Source organism: Triticum urartu, chromosome 5 (assembly GCF_003073215.2).
Source record: "Triticum urartu cultivar G1812 chromosome 5, Tu2.1, whole genome shotgun sequence".
Taxonomy (NCBI): domain Eukaryota; kingdom Viridiplantae; phylum Streptophyta; class Magnoliopsida; order Poales; family Poaceae; genus Triticum; species Triticum urartu.
The window spans coordinates 561,424,075-561,435,697 of record NC_053026.1 but is presented as its reverse complement, the minus strand read 5'-3'; positions in this window follow the sequence as shown (position 1 = coordinate 561,435,697).

Sequence of the window (11,623 nt, the reverse complement as noted above, 5' to 3'; positions counted from 1 at the left end):
GACCCTCAATTCGGAGCCAGTTGCGCCTTCCGCGGACGGGTGGATGGACCCTGCCACGGAAGCCTTACCCTGAGCGGCGATCGAGCCGAACATCGACCTTGCCTTGCACAAGAGCCGTGTTGTTAAACTGCTGGATCCTTCTCCGGCCATGGACTCCGAACCGCCTGCGCCCGTTCCTATCGAATCCGATTGGGCGCTGATCATGGAGTTTACCTCCGCGGATATTTTTCAGCACTCGCCCTTTGGCGACATACTGAACTCATTAAGGTCTCTCTCCTTGTCAGGAGGATCCTGGCCGAACTATGTCCGGCAGGACTGGGATGCGGACGACGAAGAAATTCGAGGCCCACCCACCACCCACTTAGTAGCCACTGTCGATGACTCAACCGACATGCTCGACTTCGACTCTGAAGACATCGACGGTATGGACGACGATGCGGGAGGCGAAGAGGAACCACCGCCCACATGGCACTGGATGTCCACCTCATCATGTGACGTATACATGGTTGACACACCAAAAGAAGAAGACGACGAGGAACGGAAGGACGCAACGAAGGCTTGTCCCCTCGAGAAGCAGTTAAAGCGGCGACATAAGCGCCGCCCCAAATCCCGTCTCGGCAGAAATAACGATCATACAGACCCAGTGTTGGAGCAGGGCGAACAACTGCCGGACCACGGCAATACGGAGAATCAAACCGAACAAACCGATTCTGTCAAAGATAATAGTCCGGATGACATAACTCCGGACAGGCACCCGGAGCAACAGAATGCCCGTCAAAGGCTTGTTGCCACCGCGAGGAGTCTGAAAAAGCAGAAGCAAAGGCTCAAGGCTGCGTAGGACACACTCCAAATCAGATGGAGTAAAGTACTCAACACAGCAGCGAAGTATGGTGGTAATCGCCCCACCAAGAGCTACCCGAAGCGGAAGTTGCTACCCGAATTCGATGAGGAGGCCCTAGATCCCCCACAACCAAAAATCAAAACGGCCACCTGGCCGGATAGACGTCCTCACGACCAACATAGAGCGGCAAACAACGCCACTCACAAGCCAATACGCGATCCACGCGAGGGCTCGCACCAAAAGGACGGCGCAACCAGATCCATCTATGGACCACGCAAGCGCGCCCCAACATATGATGTAACACAACAAACATCAGAACAATGCGGTACACCCAGATACAGGGGTGCCGCACACCCCCTATGTTTCACCGATGAGGTGCTGGACCATGAATTTCCAGAGGGATTCAAACCCATAAACATAGAGGCATACGACGGAACAACAGACCCTGGGGTCTGGATTGAGGACTATATCCTCCATATCCATATGGCTCGAGGAGATGATCGCCACGCCATCAAGTACTTACCCCTCAAGCTCAAAGGGCCAGCTCGGCACTGGCTTAAAAGCCTCCCCAAAAACTCCATTGGAAGCTGGGAAGAGCTCGAAGACGCTTTTCGGGCAAATTTTCAAGGGACTTATGTCCGACCCCCGGATGCGGACGATTTGAGTCATATAACTCAGCAGCCCGGAGAGTCAGCCCGAAAGCTTTGGAACATGTTTCTTACTAAGAAGAACCAAATAGTTGACTGTCCGGACGCCGAAGCCTTGGCAGCTTTTAAGCATAGCGTCCACGACGAATGGCTTGCCAGACACCTCGGCCAAGAAAAGCCGAGAACAATGGCAGCATTAACAAGCCTCATGACCCACTTTTGCGCGGGTGAGGACAGCTGGCTAGCCAGATGCAGCACCAGCGACCCAAGCACATCCGAAGTTAGAGATGAAAACGGGAAATCACGACGCAGCAAAAATAATAGGCGTCAGAATAAAGAAGACAGCCCGAAGAGCACGGCGGTAAATGCCGGATTCCGAAGCTCTCGGCCAGGTTAGCAAAAGCCGCCCTCTAAAGGCGCCACAGATGAACTATCCAGCCTGAACAAAATTCTGGACCAAGTATGTCAGATCCATAGCACCCCTGGTAAACCCGCTAATCATACCCACAGAGAATGTTGGGTCTTCAAGCAGTCCGGCAAGCTCAACGTCGTACACAAGGGGGAGGATACACTAAGCGAAGATGAGGATGAGCCTCTCAAGCAAGACACTGGGGAACAAAAGAAGTTTCCATCAGAAGACAAAATAGTCAATGTATTACACGTGATCAAGGGAAGCAAAGCGGCCCTCCCAGATAAATATGCCCAAGGGCCTATCACCGCGAAACCCTGCCACTGGTCGTCTCAACCGGTCACTTTCGACCATCGTGATTACTCAGCAAGTATCCGGTGGGCAGGATGGGCTCCCCTGGTATTAGGCCCAATAATTGACGGATACCACTTTGCACGAGTCCTGATGGACGGTGGCAGCAGTTTAAACCTGATATACCAGGATACAATCCGCGAAATGGGGATAGACCCAACGCAAATTTGCCATAGCAACACTACCTTTAAAGAAGTAACGCCAGGCCCAGGGGCTCACTGCACGGGCTCCCTGCTATTAAAGGTTATATTCGGCTTCCCCGATAACTCCCATAGCGAACATTTAACCTTCCACATTGCTCCGTTCCAATGCGGTTATCAAGCACTACTTGGACGCGAAGCTTTTGCTCGCTTTAATGCAATACCGCATTACGCTTCCCTCACGCTCAAGATGCCCGATCCACGTGGCATCATTACAGTGAACGGAAGTATTAAGCGATCTTTGCGCGCCGAAGAGAATGCGACTGCCTTGGCAGCCGCACACTAAAAACGGCCTCACCAACTAAAGCATTTGATAGGTCATCAAGACCACGGACGCGGTTAGACGAGTCCGGCGCTGCTATATGTAATTTGTACCGGATTGATGGCCACACCCCTATTACAAATACAAGGGGCTCAACGCGCGCAGACAAGTGGCAATTTCTACTCATTTTTAGTTATACATGGTTTCTTGAAAAACTATCTTTTTGCACGATAATTTTTTCACCTAAGTTCCTCTCTTTTACAGATGATCGTCGTGCTACACCCGTCCAGGATACGGCACAACGGAGACACAGGCGCAGACGTGCAGCAGGGACCCGCTCCAAGGATTCCTTTTAGATTAAGACCCTGCGTAAACCTTTTTTACTGTCTCTTGTTGATACACATCCCTCGAATTCTCAGTACAACTGAGAAGGATGCTGACGTCTTGGCATGTGGCCACGTCAAAATAATGCACGTACCTAGACACAAGGGGCTTCTTACAAAGGGCACTATTTAGGCCCGGTTTATACCATAAAGACCGAATACCTTAGGGAGTGTTCAGCGTCGCGAGTTTGGCCTTATATGCATCAGCTCCGAATCATAGTCTTTGGTCAAATATTGGGTTTTCCCGGCTCCTGTGTTTTGGTGCCTTACGTTCCGCTTTATCGGCTAAGGCAGCACCAGGAGAACTACTGCGATTGTGCCCTAGTTCATCCGGACGAGCACCTCAGTAGAGAAAGCCGAAAACTGACTGTCATGATATAGCGTGAGACTGGTCAACCACTCGATGACCTATCGGAATGATAGAATTCCTCCGCCTTAACGAAGGGCTGTTTTCCGGCCAAGCATGCACGCACCCCGAGATCAGGAGAGTGCGGAGCCACCAGGGGCTATCTAGTAGCCCCACTGTCAAACTCCTATGGCTAAGTGAAAGTGTTAAAGCATTATAGTCTGGTTGCCTCGTTCGCTGTGCTATCACCTCCTTAATAGGACCAAGATGTTGGGTTAAGTGTGAACACATGTTTTTTGTGAGCACCTCCGCATTATATGCGTGGGGGTTGAAGCCGACGACTGCAATCTTTCAGGTTATATACATATATACATAAACGGCCGCACATGAGGCATCACATTACTTTCCGGCGAAAGTGTAAATACAGCCTTACTATATTTCATAAAAACATTGTCTTTACAATGGGAATACATGTCATTTAAACATAATATTCTTTGAGCACTGGGACTCTATCAAATGAGCACCCTCAAGAACCTCTTCAAAATAGTTCTCGGCAGCTACTCGGCCTATGGCCGAACCTTGCGCCGCAACAGTGGTAGCATCCATCTCCGCCCAGTATGCTTTGACACGGGCAAAGGCCATCTGCGAGCCTTCTATGCACACCGACCTCTTCATCGCGTTGATGCGCGGCACCGCGCTAAGGAACTGCTGCACTAAGCTGAAATAGTTGTTCGGCTTCGACTTCTCCGGCCACAAATGATCTACAACAGACCTCATGGCGAGTCCGGACAACCTATTAAGTTCGGCCCATTCGGCTAGCTGATCAGTCAAGGGAAGCGGACGCTCTGGAACGTTGAATTGCGACCAGAATAGCTTGTCCACTTCACGATCTGATTGATCTTGGAAGTATTCGACCGCATCGACAGCGCTCGCCGCCAAGTCCATATATGCGTCTGCCGAACTCCACAGCCGATCCAGAGGGGCATACCGCGGATCTCCGAACTTCCTCCACAGCAGAAAGGGCTTTCCAGCCGCAATATCCCCGGCTTCGCGTAGCTCCTCCTTCTTCGCCCTCATAACAGAACGATTGTCTTTGGTCGCCATAGTGGCCTTCTCAAGGTCCGCTGCCTTCACTCGGTTCTCTTCTTCAAGGAACTGGCAACGGTCGGCAGTGCCTTTTAATTCTATGGCCATCTTGGCCATCTTTCCTTTGCTTTCGCAATGGGCGGCCTTCTCGGCTCTTAACTCTTCGGCTGCCTTCAAAGCAGCCGCATTACTAACCCTCGCTTGTTCCTTGGCTCGGGCGAGTTCCGCCCAAAGGGTCTCCATGGTGGCAGTTCCGTCTGCAGTCACAACATATTAAAGATACCGGCATCATGCTGCTCTTATTATGTGACATTCACCAGAAAACATTACTTACCATGTGATTCGTCAAACCGCTTGTTAACAAGCTCGATGTCGGCGTCTGCCGCATCCAGTTGCCGCTTTAATTCGGCAAACTCACTAGTCCGGCTAGCCATCGGAGTTTCCACCACCTGCACATAAAGGCAGTCTGGTTATTGCCTAGAACTATGATCCTCTGTTCGCCGCCGTTCTCGATGATAACCAGAGTCTTAGGGGCTACTATCTACATAGGGCACACCTAACATGTGCGGTACTATCAAATATTATTTCACGTACCTCAAAGCCTGTCAGTAGACTCATAAAGGCTTCATGTAATCCGCTTTCGGCGGACGAAATTCTTTCCATCACCGTACCCATCAGCGTATGGTGTTCTTCTGAGATGGCCGCTCGCCCCAACAGCTCCCTCAGAACGTCCGACCGCATACCAGACGGTGCCGGACTCTTTTGTTTGCTCTCTTCAAGAGCCGGACGTTGGGGACTTCGGGTGACTATGGGATTATCTTCTGGCCTCACCGGATCCGGAGAGGCCCTCCGTGACGACACTTCGGGGTCGCCCGCTTCTTGAGCGGAGGAGTCCGGGGGAGGCATTTCGCTCTCCATCATCTCCGGAAGAAGATCCCCCAAAGACGAGCTCAGCTGAGAAGGGCTAAGACCCGAACTACATGATATATGCGGCGGTTATTCTCCTTAGAGGAAAGGTAGTATACCTTCACTATTAAAGTATTTTTTGGATCACTTACGACTCGTTGAAGGGCTGATCCCCCCGCGGACTTTGTGCGGCAAGAGCACCTCCCGAGGCAGGACCCTCTGTGGGAGACTTTTTCTCTCGTTTGGAGGCCTCGGCTTCCGGATCCTCGGAAGCAGTCCTCTTCCTCCCCCGGTTATCCTCCTTTATGGAGGCACTCATTCCCTCGGTTGGAACTAGCAGCGATGGGGGCCCGCTTCTGCCCATATTATTCCCCCCTGTATCTTCCTTCGAGGGCTCCGGGCAAGGTGTAAGCTCGAGCATCTTCTCCAATACCGGATTTTCCAAACCCTTAGGAAGGGGGGCCAAACATCGAATCATCTTCGCCTTTGTTAGCCAGTCCTGGTCAAAGAGCGATCTCTCAGAAATAACTTCATGATGAATAAAAGACGGTGTGTTCGGCTAGAGGATTACTTACTTGTTCGGCGGCGCAGTTACTGCTCAGTCCCACGTCCTCGGTAGTATCCGGACACTCTATTTGAGGTCTGAAGAATGACTTGTACATCTCCTCATGCGTCAAGCCGAGGAAACTTTGAATGGCACGCGGTCCTTCTGGGTTGAACTCCCACAAGCGAAGGGGCCGGCGTTTGCAGGGCTGGACTCGATGAACCAGCATAACTTGCACTACCACAACCAAATTAAAGTCTCCCTCGAAGAGATCTTGAATGCGGCTTTGCAGTATAGGCACGTCCTTGGCTGGACCCCAGCTCAGTCCTCTGCTAATCCATGACATCAGTTGTGGTGGGGGGCCTGAGCGGAAAGCGGGGGCAGCCGCCCACTTGGCACTTCTGGGAGCCGTGATGTAAAACCACTCCCGTTGCCATAATCCGGACACCTCTGGAAAAGAACCTTTCGGCCATGGAGCTCCTGCCATCTTGCTTATTGACGCGCCTCCGCACGCTGCATGTTGCCCCTCGATCATCTTCGGCTTCACTTCAAAGGTATTGAGCCACAGACCGAAGTGAGGGGTAATGCGGAGGAAGGCCTCACACACGACAATAAATGTCGAGATGTGGAGAAAGGAGTCCGAAGCTAGATCATGGAAATCTAGCCCGTAATAGAACATCAAACCCCTGATGAAGGGATCCAGAGTGAGGCCTAGGCCTCGGAGGAAGTGGGAGACGAACACGACATTCTCGTTGGGTTCGGGAGTGGGGACGACCTGCCCTCGAGCAGGCAGCCGATGCGAAACCTCGGCGGTCAGGTATCTGGCCTCCCTCAACTTCTTGATGTCCTCTTCCATGACGGAGGAGGGCATCCATCGGCCTTGAAGGCTAGATCCGGACATGATTGAGGATCGAGAGCACCTGACCTAGGCTTTGGGTGTTAGAACTCGAGGCGGGGGAGGGGTTCGATTGAGCACGAGAGGGAAAAAGCGAAAACCTTGTCCCTTTATAAAGAGGGTGAATATAAAGCGTCCTCTCCGTAGCCGTTTGGGACTTGCCTATAATCTAGGAGTCCTAGACACGGTTGGGTTACCCATGACCGTATTAATGAGAATCCCGTAATTGGGGGAACACGATCTCTGCTTTGACAAGACGTGTCAAGAAACCGCCTCGCGTTATGTGTGGAGCTGGTTGAAGAAAAATGGTTCGAATAATCACCGGGCCATGACATAACGTCATGCTGCCAAAACAAGTCAGCAAATTAGATTTGCGAAAATATTATTCTCTCTACGGTGGTATGTGGAACTTATTTTGCAGGGTCAGACACTATCCTTGTATTGAAATTCTTCCGTGGTGTATTCGGAGGAGGAACCCGCCTTGCAATGCCGAAGACAATACTGCGCGCCAGACTCATCGTCATTGAAGCCTGGTTCAGGGGCTACTGAGGGAGTCCTGGATTAGGGGGTCTCCGGACAGCCGGACTATATCCTTTGGCCGGACTGTTAGACTATGAAGATACAATATTGAAGACTTCGTCTCGTGTCCGGATGGGACTCTACTTGGCGTGGAAGGCAAGCTAGGCAATACGGATAGGGATATCTCCTCCATTGTAACCGACTCTGTGTAACCCTAGCCCTCTCCGGTGTCTATATAAACCGGAGGGCTTTAGTCCATAGGACGAACATACAATCATACCATAGGCTAGTTTCTAGGGTTTAGCCTCTCTGATCTCATGGTAGATCTACTCTTGTACTACCCATATCATCAATATTAATCAAGCAGGACGTAGGGTTTTACCTCCATCAAGAAGGCCTGAACCTGGGTAAAACATTGTGTCCCTTGTCTCCTGTTACCATCCAGCCTAGACGCACAGTTCGGGACCCCCTACCCGAGATCCGCCGGTTTTGACACCGACAAACCTCCTGATCCCGATATCCTGACACAGGTAGTAAAGGTAAATTCTCTCTATAGATATGATAAAGCTGAAGTTCCTCCTACTAAAATTGCTAGTCAATGCTTGGATGAGTTTGATAACTTTATGTATAAGCAAGACGACTTCAATACTTATTTTGGTAGACAATTAAAAGAAAATGCTTATATGATTAGACGCTTGGGTGATTATATGGCTGATATTAAAGGTGAACTTAAACTTGTTAGCAAACATGCTTCTATGGTTACCACTCAAGTAGAACAAGTACTTAAGGCTCAAAAAGAAGTGCTTGATGAAATGAATAGAAAGAAAAATGATTATGCTGTTAGAGTGGCTACTAGAACTGGTAGAATGACTCAGAAACCTTTGTATCCTGAAGGTCACCCTAAGAGAATCGAGCAAGATTCTCAGAGAAATAATATTGATGTTCCTAGTTCTTCTAAAAAGAAGAAAAAGAAAAATGATAGAATTATGCAAACTTCTAGTGAACCTATTGCTGAACCACCTGATAATCCAAATGATATATCTATGTCTGATGCTGAAACACAATTTGGTAATGAGCCTGAACCTAATGAAAATGTTAATGCTGATTTTCATAATGATGCTCAACCTAGTAATGACAATGATGTATAAATTGAACCTGCGGTTGATCTTGATAACCCACAATCAAAGAATCAACGTTATGATAAAAGAGACTTTGTTGCTAGGAAACATGGTAAAGAAAGAGAACCTTGGGTTCAGAAACCCATGCCTTTTCCTCCAAAACCATCCAAGAAAAAGGATGATGAGGATTTTGAGCGCTTTTCTGAAATGATTAGGCCTATCTTTTTGCGTATGCGATTAACTGATGTGCTCAAAACAAATCCTTATGCTAAATATATGAAGGATATCATTACTAATAAAAGAAAGATACCGGAAGCTGAAATTTCCACCATGCTTGCTAATTATACTTTTAAGGGTGGAATACCAAAGAAACTTGGAGACCCCGGAGTACCTACTATACCTTGCTCCATTAAAAGAAATTATATTAAAACTGCTTTATGTGATCTTGGAGCCGGTGTTAGTGTTATGCCTCTCTCTTTATACCATAGACTTGACTTGAATAAGTTGACACCTACTGAAATATCTTTGCAAATGGCTGATAAATCAACTGCTATACCTGTCGGTATTTGTGAGGATGTGCCTGTTGTGGTTGCAAACGTTACTATTTTAACAGACTATGTTATTCTTGATATTCCCGAGGATGATAGTATGTCTATTATTCTTGGAAGACCTTTTCTTAATATTGCGGGGGTTGTTATTGATTGCACTAAAGGCAATGTCACTTTTCATGTTAATGGTAATGAGCATACTGTACACTTTCCGAGGAAACAACCTCAAGTTCATAGTATCAATTCTATTGGGAAAATTCCATCAATTATATTTGGAGATTTTGAATTTCCTCTTCCTACTGTCAAGAAAAAATATGATATTCTTATTATAGGCTATGTGCATATCCTCGTTGAGATAACTTAGTGTTATTCGAAATTTCTCCGGTTTCATGATTATCGGAATGAGTCTGTTAACAAGACTTGATCAACCTTGTTAGCGAATTCTTTTTGATGAGCATGAGAGGATGAAACTAGAAGCACAAACTTCTGTACCCTCTTTATATTTTCTGTTATTATTAAATAAAGTAAAAATAGTATTTTTCTGTCTGTTTCCTCACTTATCCGTGCAATATAAAAATATCCCAAAAATAAAAATCCTCAGAATGCCATGCCAATTTAATATGATTTTTTCGAGAATATTTGAGGATTTACTGTGCAAAAATCACCGCGGGAGGAGCTGCCACCTGACCACGAGGGTGGTGGGCGCCCCCCCTATAGGGCGCGCTCCCCTGCCTCGTGGGCCCACGGTGGCCCTCCTCCACTTATTACAGCACCCATCTTCTTCCTCTGTCTCACACAAACCCGAAAAACCAACTCAAGCACGAGTTCCAGCCACTTTTACTGTGATTTTCGATCTCCTTGCTCAAAGCACCTCTCGCAAAACTGCTTGGGGAGATTGTTCCTTGGTATGTGACTCCTCCATTGGTCCAATTAGTTTTTATTCTAGTGCTTTATTCTCTACAAATTTGTGCTGCATAGGTGACCATGTTCTTGAGCTTTCATGTCAAATTTATATGGTTCCTAGTAGTTCTAATGCTTGATATAGGATCTAGGCACTTGTAGGAGTAGTTGCTATCAGTTTAATTGAGTTTGGTTCACTTTTATTTCAAAGTTACTAAAAATTTCAGAATTTTTCAGAGAAAAAAAATATGTTTAGGAAGATGTTCCAAGGTGGTTCCTCTAAGAAGCAAGGACCCAGGATTGCTATGCGCGATGCTGACGAGGATCCAACAAGAGACGCTCCAGTACGGCCTTGCGAATGGCCGTCGGAAAATTTTATGGACCGTGCGGGAATTAAAGAAGAATTCAAAGCATATTTACGCAATGCTGGTCTTGAGGATTTTGAGGCTAACAAATGCCCCCAGTATCATGATCTCACAAGTTCATTTGTGAGGAGGTTTGAGTATTCATCTTTGCGTAATTCTCCTTCAGTCATGTTTGATCTTTATGACAAATCTTATACGATGGACCTAGAGGATTTCACTTCTGCTTGCGAACTTCCATCATGGGGCAGTATTAGGGATCCCCCTAAATCTAAATTTAGAAACTTTCTTGCTAGTATAACTGTGGGGGAATCCAGAGATATAACGCAGGCTACCATAGGGAGCATTCACTTTCCTGCTATACATTATTTTGCTCTTTTCATCGGTAGATGCATAAATGCTAAGGATGAAGCATGTCACATGTGTGTCCCTGATCTCAGCATTCTTAGGAGTGCTGTGTTAGGAGACCAATCTTATCATATGGGAGCCATTGTAGCTCGTAGGTTGCATCATAATAGGCATAGTGGAGATTTCTTTGGAGGAATTTTTGCAACCCACTTAGCTTATTTTCTTGAAATAGACATTCGTGAGGGTGATACGGAGTTGCCCCCTGCATATTTAGATTATGACTCTATGGCCTCGCACAAGTTTGTCGAGAGGTCTGAATCACCTCTCTTATACCGCTTAATTTTTTATAAACGATGTGTTTTCCGTATTACTCTCTCTGCTACTGCCTTCTTGATTCACAGGCAAAAGGAAGATATGTTATTACCAGAGAGGAGGCAGAAGAGTACGAGAGGAGAGCAAAGGCATCCTGACTCCACGCTGCAACTCAGCAGGCAATAACCGTTGCACATCAATATGATCCCAACTATTCCTCCTCGTCACAGTACGACCCCAACAACTATTATTATGGATATCCGCCAGGCCAGCCGTGGCCATAGACCAACTTAGGCCAAAAGCCTAAGCTTGGGGGAGTACATATTTCTCACCGACATTACATTTATGTTCACACACTCATTGCTAGATGTCGTTGCTCATACTTTTTCACTGTAATATCCATGCTAGTTTATTTCCTTTTTCCTGCTTTCTTCTTGTGTGTTTAATAAACCTTAAGAAAAAAATAGTAGTAGTTTATTTTTCTGCTGTAGTAGTAATAATTAAAAAAGAAAACCCCAAAAAAATTCCCGTTTTTCTTTTACTTGTTGGGAGCTTTCCCATGTAAATAGTTTTATTTCTTTTCTTTTCTTTGGGGGTCAGTAGGAGAAGACCATAATTAAATTGTTGAAGTGGCTCTTTTATGCAA